Source organism: Bidens hawaiensis, unplaced genomic scaffold, assembly GCF_021521415.1.
Source record: "Bidens hawaiensis isolate Kalapana, Puna unplaced genomic scaffold, B.hawaiensis_p1.1 tig00028769_1, whole genome shotgun sequence".
NCBI classification, from domain to species: domain Eukaryota; kingdom Viridiplantae; phylum Streptophyta; class Magnoliopsida; order Asterales; family Asteraceae; genus Bidens; species Bidens hawaiensis.
In genome coordinates this window covers 62,278-74,214 of record NW_027494716.1, presented here as the reverse complement: position 1 = coordinate 74,214, position 11,937 = coordinate 62,278, and the positions used below count along the sequence as shown (strand labels likewise).

The window sequence follows — 11,937 nt, the reverse complement described above, 5'->3', positions numbered from 1 at the left end:
TTCCAAACCACAACATCAAAAATGAAAAGAGTATATCAAGAGAATAGCAAGAAACTTAAGACTAAAAGTAAAACCCGTATATATATAATTAGTTTTAAGTAAAAAGTCTTTAAAAATGTATACATATAATTAGTTTCAAGTAAATACTTTTTAAAAATGTGAGAGATTTTGGACCATTGATTAATGCATTAGGTTATGACAAGGAAGGGCAAAATAGTAAAAAATAACCCACAAAGTTTAGTAAGTTATTGTCACAATTTGTGCTAGCCAAAAAAAACAAATAAACGAATAACTTACAGATTCAATGGTGAATCTGTGATTAATTCAATCAACTATAAACTCAGAAGTAATGTATATTAATTAATGTGATGAATATCAAAACGACTCAAGAACAACTCCGTCTAAACATATTTTTCTTATCAAGAATAATGAGAACTAAATGTGTAGAAGACGAAGAAAAAAGATGAAATGAACGAGTAGATGTAGATGATGATCCAATAATCCATGTGCTTTACACCCCTTATGTTTGTTATCGATAACAAATGTGTGAGCCTTGGGTGTGTGGGTCTTCATAAACTTTCATCCAGCCCATCAAATTCAACTAATTCTTCCGTAAGCAAGCAATCAGCAACATTAACTTCAATTTCAGCAATTCTCTGATGGACTAAGCATAAGAGATCATTAAATAACCAACCAAAACATTGAATTTAAAATTGATAAAGATATTATTCTTAACAGTTAAACGAGACTTAACTTTTTTATATGTCATTATTTGAAAACCAAAGTTAAACCACAAAGTGAGCATTTCTAGCTTTATTTGAGCATAGTACCATTGTATTTATTAACATTTTTCAACATGTTAAACTAAGTGTGTAAAATGACGTGTCATTATTGTTTTCTGTTGTGTCGGGATTTTGTAGCCACCAACACAACAATGTGTTATACAGTATAATGGTGCATTACGGTTTATAAATTCTCCACCAGGCTTTGTATTTTTATAGAAAAAACAAAAATAAAAAAACTTAAAATACGTTTACCTCTAGACGACGTAGGAATGTAGGATACCTTACCATACACCAGCGTACACCAAATCACGCCAGAGAAGGAATAAAAACGGCTACAGAGGAGAGGACCATATGAGTGACGTGGTAACGAGACAAAATGAATAGGAAGGTTCCTCAACCAATGAGAAAAAGGAAGTCATCATCAATCCGTTGAAGAGTGGACCCAAAATATATTCATTTATTATGTATAATAATTATAAATACCCTTATACCTTGATAGAATAGGTCATGAGAGGTAAGAATGATTTTGTAGCATCATTTGTACTAAATTCGATTGTTCATATACAAGATCATCTTCTTCTTAATTAACCTTATTGAGTTTTTAGAAGCTCTTCACCTCTCAACCCTTATACTTGTACACATGTTTGGCTAGCCAAATAAACCAACCCGGAACATAAACGGACGATCTGGTTTATGTTTTCCTAAAACTGAATTTTTTTTATTTGGTTTTAATTTTGTATGCAACAAAAACCAAACTGAATTGAATTTAAAGATTTTCAACTTATATTATTAATTATATGTAATTTATAACAATTTAATAAATAGCGTAATCTAAATATTTTAACTCAAATATATATTAATCAACAAAAAACAAACTTAAAACCTAAATTCTTTACTTTGAATCAAAGAAAAGCTAAAAAAGTGAAAGCAATTTAGCCCAAACAAACCGATATATGAAGTGGGTCAAGATCAAATACTCGTCTTGAGAATCAAATCCATCCAAAGGGGTTTGGTTTTCTCTCACACAAACACCTGGTTTGCACACAACCCACAACCTTCTTCTTCTTCGTCTTCTTCACATCAAATCACAGACTCAATGTCTTCAATCTACGTATCCGAGCCTCCCACCAAAGGCAAGCTTATTCTCCACACCAATTACGGCCCGCTTGACATCGAATTGTGGCCAAAAGAGGCGCCAAAAGCCGTACGGAATTTCGTTCAGTTGTGCGTTGATGGATACTATGACGGAACCATATTCCATCGGATTATTAAGTCGTTCAAGGTGGTGATCCCACTGGCACTGGCACTGGCACTGGCACAGGTTAGTTTTAGTATTTTGCCCTAATTGCTAATTAAGATAGCTATTAGTTATAACAATAATCATTGTCTGTTGAGATATTTTGCCCTAGTGTTCGTTTATTTAACTTTAACCAAACACGAACACACACATATAATTGAACACATTTTTTTGTTTGTGTTCGTTTAAAACCTAAATGAACATTTCGGTTACTATCGGTAATTAGTCTCCAAGCAAAATATTGGTCCCAATATTATCTGCGATATTGACCGATATTTTGGATTCCTCGATTGATATGGACTCGGAGGAAGATTTCATGGTTTACAGTTAGAGATCATGTTTCAAATAGAACATAAGTTAGCATTAATGAGCACAAACAAACAAGCGTAATGCATTATCCAAAACGCATCTAAATTAGTTATTAGTAATGATACTTCTCTTGAGATATGTACAATGTGAATGGTTTTGGTTCAGTTCGGGATAATACCCTAAACCAAAACTGAATGTATTTTGTTAGCCAATCGGTTTGGTTTATTTGGTTAGTTTGCCAGTTTTCAGTTCGGTCCGGTTAATAGCCAAAACCAAACTTTGGCTAAAATTTTTGCTTAAAAATACCTGAAGTGGAGGTATAATATATGAATGGTTCGGTTCGTTTAATTTCGTTTAACCGAGGATATAAAAAAAATTTCGGTTAATTTTGGTTTGGGTTTTCTAAATTCTGCCTTAATTAGTTATTTCTAGAAGCATACATACTGTTGTTTAGATATATGTTGTGCTTTCATATTGTTGTAGGTAATTAAGATAGATACTAGTAATGAACTTTGTTATGATCTCACATGGTTATTTATTTGAGATATGTTACAATGTGCACTATTCAGTTCGGTTATTAGCCTAAACCGCAACCGAAGTCCACGGTCAATCTATTTTATTAAGTATTAACCAATCGGTTTCCGGTTATTCGATTCGGTTCATTCGGTTAGCTTGTCAGTTTTCAGTTTGGTTTGGTTAACAACCAAAACCAAACTTGGGCTAAAGTTTTTGCTTAGAATTACATGAAATGGAGGTATAAATACATGAAATGGTGGTATAAAACATGTAATGCATTTGATGGAGGTATAATAGCTAGATATATATGAAAATATGAATGCTTCGTTAACTGAGGGTACATAAAAGACCGATAACCGGTTTTTGGTTAATTCGATTTTCAGTTAATCGGTTAATACACTTCCATTATGCTCTAGCTAACTAAGATATGTTAGATATTTGATTGTTTGATAATGATGTAACTGAAACTAGGTCAATTTTCGTCATAACTTACTAGTGGCAGTTGTGAGTTGTGACTGTAATGTTTATTATTAATATGTAGAAGATAATAGGTACCTGTTTTAATTGTAAAAAGGAAAAATGTCAGCTCTATGTTATATATATATATATATATATATATATATATATATATATATATATGTATTTTATCACATGAGGTGTAGCAAAAGTTACATGAATATCGAGTAATGGACAATTGGTATATGTGCGCGCTACAAGTAGTTATGAGTATTACATGCTTGTTGGAAAAATGAACTACCATTGACCACTAAAGATTTGAGTTTTGTACTAAAGTAAAAGTCATGACAAGGGGTTGACACCGTTGTAGTCAAAACTTAAATGAAAGTTTCAATTAAGAATCGAAACCGATATCTTTTTGATGATGATTAGTTGATCTATCGCTCAACCATTAATCTCTCACTTGTTTGTGGTTCCTAGAAGCAACTAAAACTATTGTGATGAAGTTAATTACTAAACAATTGAAATAACTGGCATGTGCACTAGATACGCTGAGTTGCTTATTGATTGAGCTTCTGTTGAAAATGTTTTCCCTTTAAACATCTTGTATAAACTATAAAGACACTGGTTAGGTTCTGATTTTGAAAGCCATCTGATGTTGCTTTTAAATGTGAATGGTAAACTACTTTACTATTAACTTCAGATTATGGTATTGAAAGGCTCGTTTTATTTCATCAATTCATGTAGTTTCTATTGGCTATTTAGTTATTTGTCATCATCATCATTGTACTCAGTAAATCCCACCAATACCAAAGCTATGGTATGGTCTGAGGAGGGTAAGATGTAGACGGACTTACCTCTACCCTGCAGGAATAGAGAGGCTGCTTCCGGTGAGGCCCCCGGGTCGGTAGTAATTTTGCATCACTTCTTGGACATAAGGCACGTTGCATTCAACCATTTGGACACCGGCCGATTGGTGCATGTACCCTTGTCTTTCGGCCATCAACGCCACCACATGATGCATGATTAACCTTCCGCCACCTTTAACATTATTTTCACGAAATAAATAATATAACGTCAATATTAGTGCAATTTTACTTTTGCCCTCCCGAGGGCCCACACATATATGCATTATATGCGCACTCTGCAAGCAGAGCATAAACTATTTAACTATTGGTGTAGTGGGTTTAGCAGAAATATTAAGGGAATAAACAGGGGCTTGATTTTTTCTACTTTTATGTATTGTGGTGAAGAAAATTAATTAATAGGCTGACACCCATCAAGGATATTCAGTACTAAGATCATTAGGTTAACATGGTATGAGTATTGATGTTTGTTGCCTTGGTTCCTGGTGGCTTCTGGACCGTTCTGGTTATTGTTTAAAAAATTGGATGACATATTGTGTTTTGTTCCTATCATCGTGTTTTTAAATCAGGCATGCTTTGTTTTAGGAATTTGTAGGCAATCATTAAAGCCCTAATTGTATAACGTAGTACAGTCGTGGGAAATTTGTAATCCTAAGTTTGGAATTCTTTTGTAGCTGTAGTGGTGGTGGGATACTTTTTCCATATCCATGCAATGCTGGAATTCTTCACATACACACAAGAATTACAAGCAAAAAAACGAACATAGCATAAAAGCAGACGTCATGAGATCAGTTACATGGGTTTATTTATGCATAATCACATGTTCAATTGTTGAAAACTAACCTGGAATTGTAGAATAGATGTAGACCACACATCGTGTGATCTCCAACTATTCTTCAGATCCATGTTTGCTTTTGATTATTAAACGTTTGATTATGCATAAACCGTGTAATTGATTTCATGATTCCTGTTTGTTTTAATAATTTAATGTCTGATTTTTGTTCTTTTTTCTCTTCCAATATTTGTGTATGTGGAGAGTTCCTGCATTGTACGGATATGGAAATACCACTGTCCTAGGATAATTTCTTTTAAACACAAATAGGAGGTTGTAAACTGTTGAATTTGCTATGAGTTACTTTTTAATCATACTAACTGCTTTTTTTCAAGCACGCCTAGTTTGACCCGTTAGCATAATAAAATAAACCCAAATGAGCTTGTTTTCAAATAGATGGGTGGAAATTGCTTTTTCGGAAGCATCTCAGGCACTCGAGCAATTATGAAACTGAACAGTCCAAATGCTCTGAAATATGCAGTACGGCTGCTTGTATTGAGGGATTACATATTTATGTAGCGTTTAAAAGAGCTTTAAATTAGTAGAATTGAAGACGTATACACTTTTAGTAGTGGCAATTGTGAGTCGTGACTGCATTATGTATAATTAATCCGTGGAAGACAATAGGTACTCCGTATTTGTTTTAGTTGTGGGGGTATTTTGATGAATAAAGAAAGTCTTTCTCAAATTATAAGAATTTCTTTCCATTGTGAAAAGTAAAAGTATCAGCACTATATAATATTTTTTTAACACATCAGTTATATAAAAAGTTTCATGAGTGTTGTTATTTCTTATTTCTCATTTGCAAATAATAATTGTTTATGAATTCTCAGGTGGTGAAAGTATATACGGAGGGACATTCGCCGATGAGTTTCATTCCCGTCTAAGATTCAACCACAGGGGTTTAGTTGCATGTGCAAATTCTAATTCACCAAACACAAACGGAAGTCAATTCTTTATAACCTTGGATCGTTGTGATTGGCTTGACAAAAAGCACACAATATTTGGCAAAGTAACTACACCTTCACTGACACATAATCAGTTTCCTTTTCTCTCTTTAGATATTGATTAATTTTATATCCTCTTTAGGTTACTGGAGACTCAGTATATAACTTGTTAAATATGGGTGATATTGAAACCGATAAAGATGACCGTCCCATTGATTCACCTCCAAAAATCCTTTCAATTGAGGTATGAATTCTATTTATATTTCATTTTGTCTTTTGCCTTGTCATTAGCATAATATTGTTTATATTTCAGATGTTATGGAACCCGTTTGATGATGTGTTTCCAAGATCAGCTCCTGCCAAATCTTTGGCATCATCTACTACAGAAACTGCTAACAAAGATACAAAAAAGAAGGCTACAAAGTAATACTTTTATTCTGCCTTTAAAGTGGTTCAAAAATTTGATATTAAATACTGCTGTTTTTACATATAAAGGTTCTTATCGTTTATTATTTGTAGAAAACTGAACTTGCTGTCATTTGGAGAAGAAGCACAAGAAGAGGAGAAAGAACTGGCAGCTGTGAATATTAAGATAAAAAGTAGTCATGATGTGTTGAATGATCCTCGTCTTTTGAAAGAAGAAAATGCAAGAGATAAATCAGTAAGTGTAAGTACATTTTAATGCATAAAAGGTTATTGACTTAAACTGAAAGAACTGGTCAACCCAATCCTACAAGCCCATTTCGCACCATACAAAAACTTATCCAGTTGAACTGAACCAATATGGGCTTGTTATGAGTTTAAAAAAGGTTATCCAGTTCATCATCAAAGGGAAGCTTTGTAGCTTCTGATGAACTGCTAAGTGCTGTAACGGTAGTAATAGGAGTGTGTACTTCATACATGGTCTTTTCATTGACGATGTTGCAAACGCTCTTCATGCAAAGACAACCGAACCGCACCAAGTGCTTATTGACCCAAAAATTCCCAAATCTCTATCTTTCTGATTCATCTTTTCTTGTTTTAGTTAGGACACTAGTTCATTTAATTTCTTCTTTTTCAAGCAATTTTCAATCTATTTCTTTTAGAAACCAACATTATGATTGTTAAACTTTTTTTTTGCTTTATCGTCTTCTATCATTTCTCCTAAAGAAGTTAATGGTTTTGAATTTTATACTAATTTGTTTAGGGGAACTTGTGAACCTAGAAACACCATAGTTTATAATATCAAAACCAAGAGTACATAGTTATGTGAGATGCCTATATGTAATAGCCGGATTCGGGCTAATAACTTGATCCCTACGTTGCATAACCGGGCCAAAGATTCATACGGGCTGAACCCAGTATCCTAGCTAACCTGAAGTGTTGTTGCAGTATTAATAATATTTGAGATGGCTAACATAGATCATAAACCTGAAACACTGATACTGACTATAGGAAAATTTTATTCAGTTGACTCAGAGCAAAGGAAACATAGTAAATCTAGGATGATATTAATTACGTTTATCTTGTTCATGGTTCCGTTTGAAAGACCACGTTTTTATTAATACGAGTTTTACACTTGCAGAATCCAGAAGAAGATAAAGCAAGAAGAGATTTACAGATGAGTGTTAGAGAAGCTTTAAACTCAAAGAAGAGTTAGTTAAAGATTCAGATGCTGACTCAGCAGATGACAACGATGATGACGAGGCAAACTTTGATACACGGATGCGTCTACAAATACTTAAAAAGAAAAAGGAGCTTGGAGACATGCCATCCAAGCCAAAAAGGCAAAAAGGTAATTTAACTCACTTTTTCCAATTAATGATCTTAACAGACTTTGTTTGTTTTATCTTTTGATAAACGATTATTTGATTTCATCGTTTTTGCTTTCTGATTTAACTTAATACTCATGTTACATTTCAGAGAGTTCCATTCCGAAAAGCCATGAAAAGTCTCCACCAAGGTAAATTTAGCTATTCAGCTTAACTATTTTTTTAACTTAAACCGGTCAAATAAAGAAATAAAAGTAGCTAAATGGGCTAGGGGTGTTCATCAGTTTATTTGGACCGAAACCAAACCGATTCTATTTAGAAATGTGTCTGACTGAACCGAATTCAAACGATTTCTTTGGTATGGTTATCCGTTTAAACTGATTAAACTAGTTAATATTATGTTTTATTCGATTGAATTCGGTTCGGTCATCCGAATAAGCAAGATTTGTGGTTCCAATAACTGAACCAAAAACCGGATTCACAAATTAGTTACGTTTCTTTTGGATACAGATACATTTCGGCTTTTCGATTTTTGTATACACTCCTAAAACAGGCAACGAATCAACACATTTTGAAAGTGTCCAAATTCTATTTTTAATGCAGCAACCTTATATCATTTTATCTAATATTTTAGATTAATATGGCAATAATATGGTTTTGTAATCAGATTTAACGCGCTGATTACTTATAAATTATATTAAAAATGGACGCCTAACCCAATCCAGCATGTTTCAACCAGATTTCATTTTGACCCACCCGCTATCAAAACCACCATCTTGCCCTTTGCGCGTGTACACATTATCTTTACAGTTTTCTTTCTTTTTTTCTTTATTTATTTTTTGTATGAAAAGATCAAGAGCTGAAAGCTTTGATCCGAAAGTGAATAAGTTGGCTTTGAAGAAAAAAGGAATCGGATCAGAAGTGAGAGCCGAATGTATGGCGAATGCAGATGCAGACTTGCAGCTTTTGAATCCGCATGAAAGAGAAAGACAACTTATGAAGCAAAAGAAACGCAGATGTCAAGGACACGAAGAAGACGTATATACATTATTATATAAATTTCATCGTACTCAGTGTATCCCACCAATAGCAAAGCTATAGTAGGGTCTGAGGAGGGTAAGATGTAGACAGCCTTACCTCTACCCCATAAGGATAGAGAGGCTGCTTCCGGTGAGACCCCCGGCTCGATAGTAGTTTTGCATCAAGCCTTGGACATAAGGCACATAGCACTCAATCATCGGGACACCGGCTGATCGGTGCATGTACCCTTGTCTTTCGGCTATCAACGCCACTACATGATGCCTGATTAACCGTCCGTCACTTTTAACGTTATTTTCACGAGATTAGTAAAATAACGTCAAAATTAGTGCAATTTCACTTTTGCCCACCCGAGGGTTCACACATATATACATCATATGTGCGCACCGCAAGCAGGGCTAACATTATTATATAAATTTATTGAATTTAAATTGAATAATATTATTTTGGTGAAATGTACATGTGAAACACTCTTTTGATTAATTTGTGCTCATGTTTTGGATGATAGGTGTTAGCTAAACTAGAAAGGGTCAAAGCCATGTTTTCTCGGCCTCCATCGGGTAATAACAATGATTCGGAGGGTAAAAAGGAAGACGATTTTGCTGACTGGACTCAAAGCAAATTGAAGTTTGCACCTGATAAGGTAAGCTCTTAGTCATTCAATCTTTTCAGTCATTGAAGAGTAAACTGCGGTTTTCCTCGTGGTTTGTTCAAATTTGTTATTTCAGTCAAAAGTTATAAAACTTGCTAATTCCGTCACTAGAGTTCCATTTTCGTTGCAGCTTTTGTCCGTAACTTATTATTGACTGAAATAGCAAACTTTAACAAATCACAGGGACGAAAACCACACTTTACTCCATTGTGAAAAATATAGGATATAATTATTTAACTTAAAATTATGTGCAGGATAATATGACACGTAGGAATGATCCGAATGACTATGTGGTGATCGACCCTCTTTTGGAGAAAGGAAAAGAAAAATTCAACAAGATGCAAGCAAAGCAAAAGAAAAGAGAGCGGGAATGGGCCGGCAAATCTCTTACTTGATCGTGTTGGGTCACGGGTCGGCCCGTTATAACATTTTGTAATTGCTAATGTTTACTGTATTTTTCGTAGATGTTGATATAAGAGATCGTTTTGTTTTAAGCCTTGGCGGGGAATTATGATAATGATACTTTTCGAAAATGTTACGTGAATTGGTGTTACTCGAGTTTTGGATACTTGTATAAACATAAAAGAGTATCAATGTACAAATTATTGTACATCGCGTGTCTTTTGTATTTGAAAATTTAAAATCATTATTCTTGAAAGACAAATATCTTGTACTTCTTGTGACTCCTATCCTTGGGCTCGTTTCGGGTGCTTTCTCTAAGGATCGAGCTTGACTTATTTTTATGTATTTTGAGAAAAACCTTAAACGATAAGCTCGGCTCGAGCTTGTGTAGTACCTTAAACGAGTTAAAATAGAGGTGCACAAAACAACCGGTTCCGGACCTGACCCGGCGGTTCCTACCCGGAACCGGACCGGACCCTACCCTTCCCGCAGGTATGGACCAGGTTTGGGTTTCCCTCTGAAACCGTACTCAGAAACGGAACCGACCCGGACCCGGTGGAACAGGTTCCGCTAATACCCGGTCAAAACCGGGTCGTACCCTACCTGAAACCCGAAAAAAACCTGATGGAACCGGTCAAAACCCGGTCAAATACCCGTATCCGGAACCAGTTCCTATCCGGACCCGCTTTTGACTTTTGTTGACTATACCCGGTTCTGGTTCCTACCCGGTTTGTGTACCTCTAAGTTAAAAGCATGGCTGTGCGATGTGGAATTAATGCTTAGAAACCCAAAATAGGTAAACCTTAGAAATACACAAGAAAGCTCGACGAGCCTAAACGACCTTCTCATAGAAGGCTCGAGGTCGGGCTCGATAACGCGCTTTATTTGAAACTCGGGCTTGGCTCGAACTTAGAAAATCTCAGCTCGTCTTTAGCATTCTATCCATCTAAGTTTGAGTATTTCGTAAATAGCTCCGCTTGTTTTCAACATAGTGGGCCACCAACCATGGGGCGAAAATTTGAAATCATGAAACACGGTTTGTTAATTAAAAGTCTTAATATGAATGCAATGCTAGATAATGTACTAGAGTCGTTTAGCTTTTACACGTCTCACTTCGTTTTCAATCATTCGAATATTGTTAATCCAATGTAATGATTATCACTGGGTCCTACTTATTATTTTTTTAGTATCTATATGCTAAGTTAATTGATAAAAGTAGCACGTAATATGTTTTGCATTATTGTTTTACTAAATGGTGATATCATTTTTGATCAATCTAGTTGCTTTATATTAAAAGCTATAAATGGTGATATCGTCTAAAACTATTCTCAAATTCAAAATAATGGTCGTTAAGTTTATACAACTGTAGTTGTTTTAAATAAAAGATATATTTTTATTATTTTGTTTAATTTATACGTCAAGTTGTAATCATATAATTTTTATAAAATATGTCCATTTCCAATATATATACGCAACGGGAAATACAAATTGCACTATATTTCTTACCATGAATATGATCTATGATAAGAATATTTTTTTGATTGGGGCGATAACTTTAAACAGACAGATTAAACATCGTTTTCTTTATCTCGGGAGAATCACGATCGAGAGGGGCTAATTTAGACTTTTACTTGCGTATCATAAGAAATTCAAACAACTACTTCAAATACATTATCGGGAAGTACCTCTTGCGGAACCTCAATTGTAACACCCCAACTTATAATGGGCTGACATGTCACAATGTACGGAGGTATACAGAGTCAGAAGATATAACTCCACTCGATAGCAATCTTCATAATCATCCTAAAGTTTAACTCATTCTCTCCATCCCGTCCAAAGTAACCTGTGAACCTGTTGAGAAAAAAGTTTGCGAAATGAGCTGAATGCCCAGTACAAAATAATAGGCTCGAGTAAAGTAAAATGTTTTTGGTAAAGAGGGTGATTTAAAAACAGTTGACAGTGGCGGTAGTAAAACAGTTTCGGTAATTGTAAACAAGTTTCGATAATGGTACACAATTAAGAAAACAGTTCGTGTAAACAGTAAGCTAAAACATTTTCGGATAAGTCAACAATAAAGTGCAGGTCA

At 34.6% G+C, this 11,937-nt stretch overlaps 1 pseudogene across 1 annotated transcript; it reads left to right on the top strand.

The window, feature by feature from the left end:
• Window positions 1-1,851: 1,851 nt before the first annotated feature.
• Window positions 1,852-9,844, top strand: LOC143577701 (peptidyl-prolyl cis-trans isomerase CYP57-like; annotated as a pseudogene). The gene is made up of 10 exons (XR_013143149.1): window positions 1,852-2,094; window positions 5,895-6,073; window positions 6,151-6,252; window positions 6,322-6,431; window positions 6,528-6,669; window positions 7,573-7,782; window positions 7,911-7,950; window positions 8,611-8,797; window positions 9,306-9,440; window positions 9,704-9,844. The product of XR_013143149.1 is annotated as a peptidyl-prolyl cis-trans isomerase CYP57-like (transcript).
• Window positions 9,845-11,937: the final 2,093 nt, after the last annotated feature.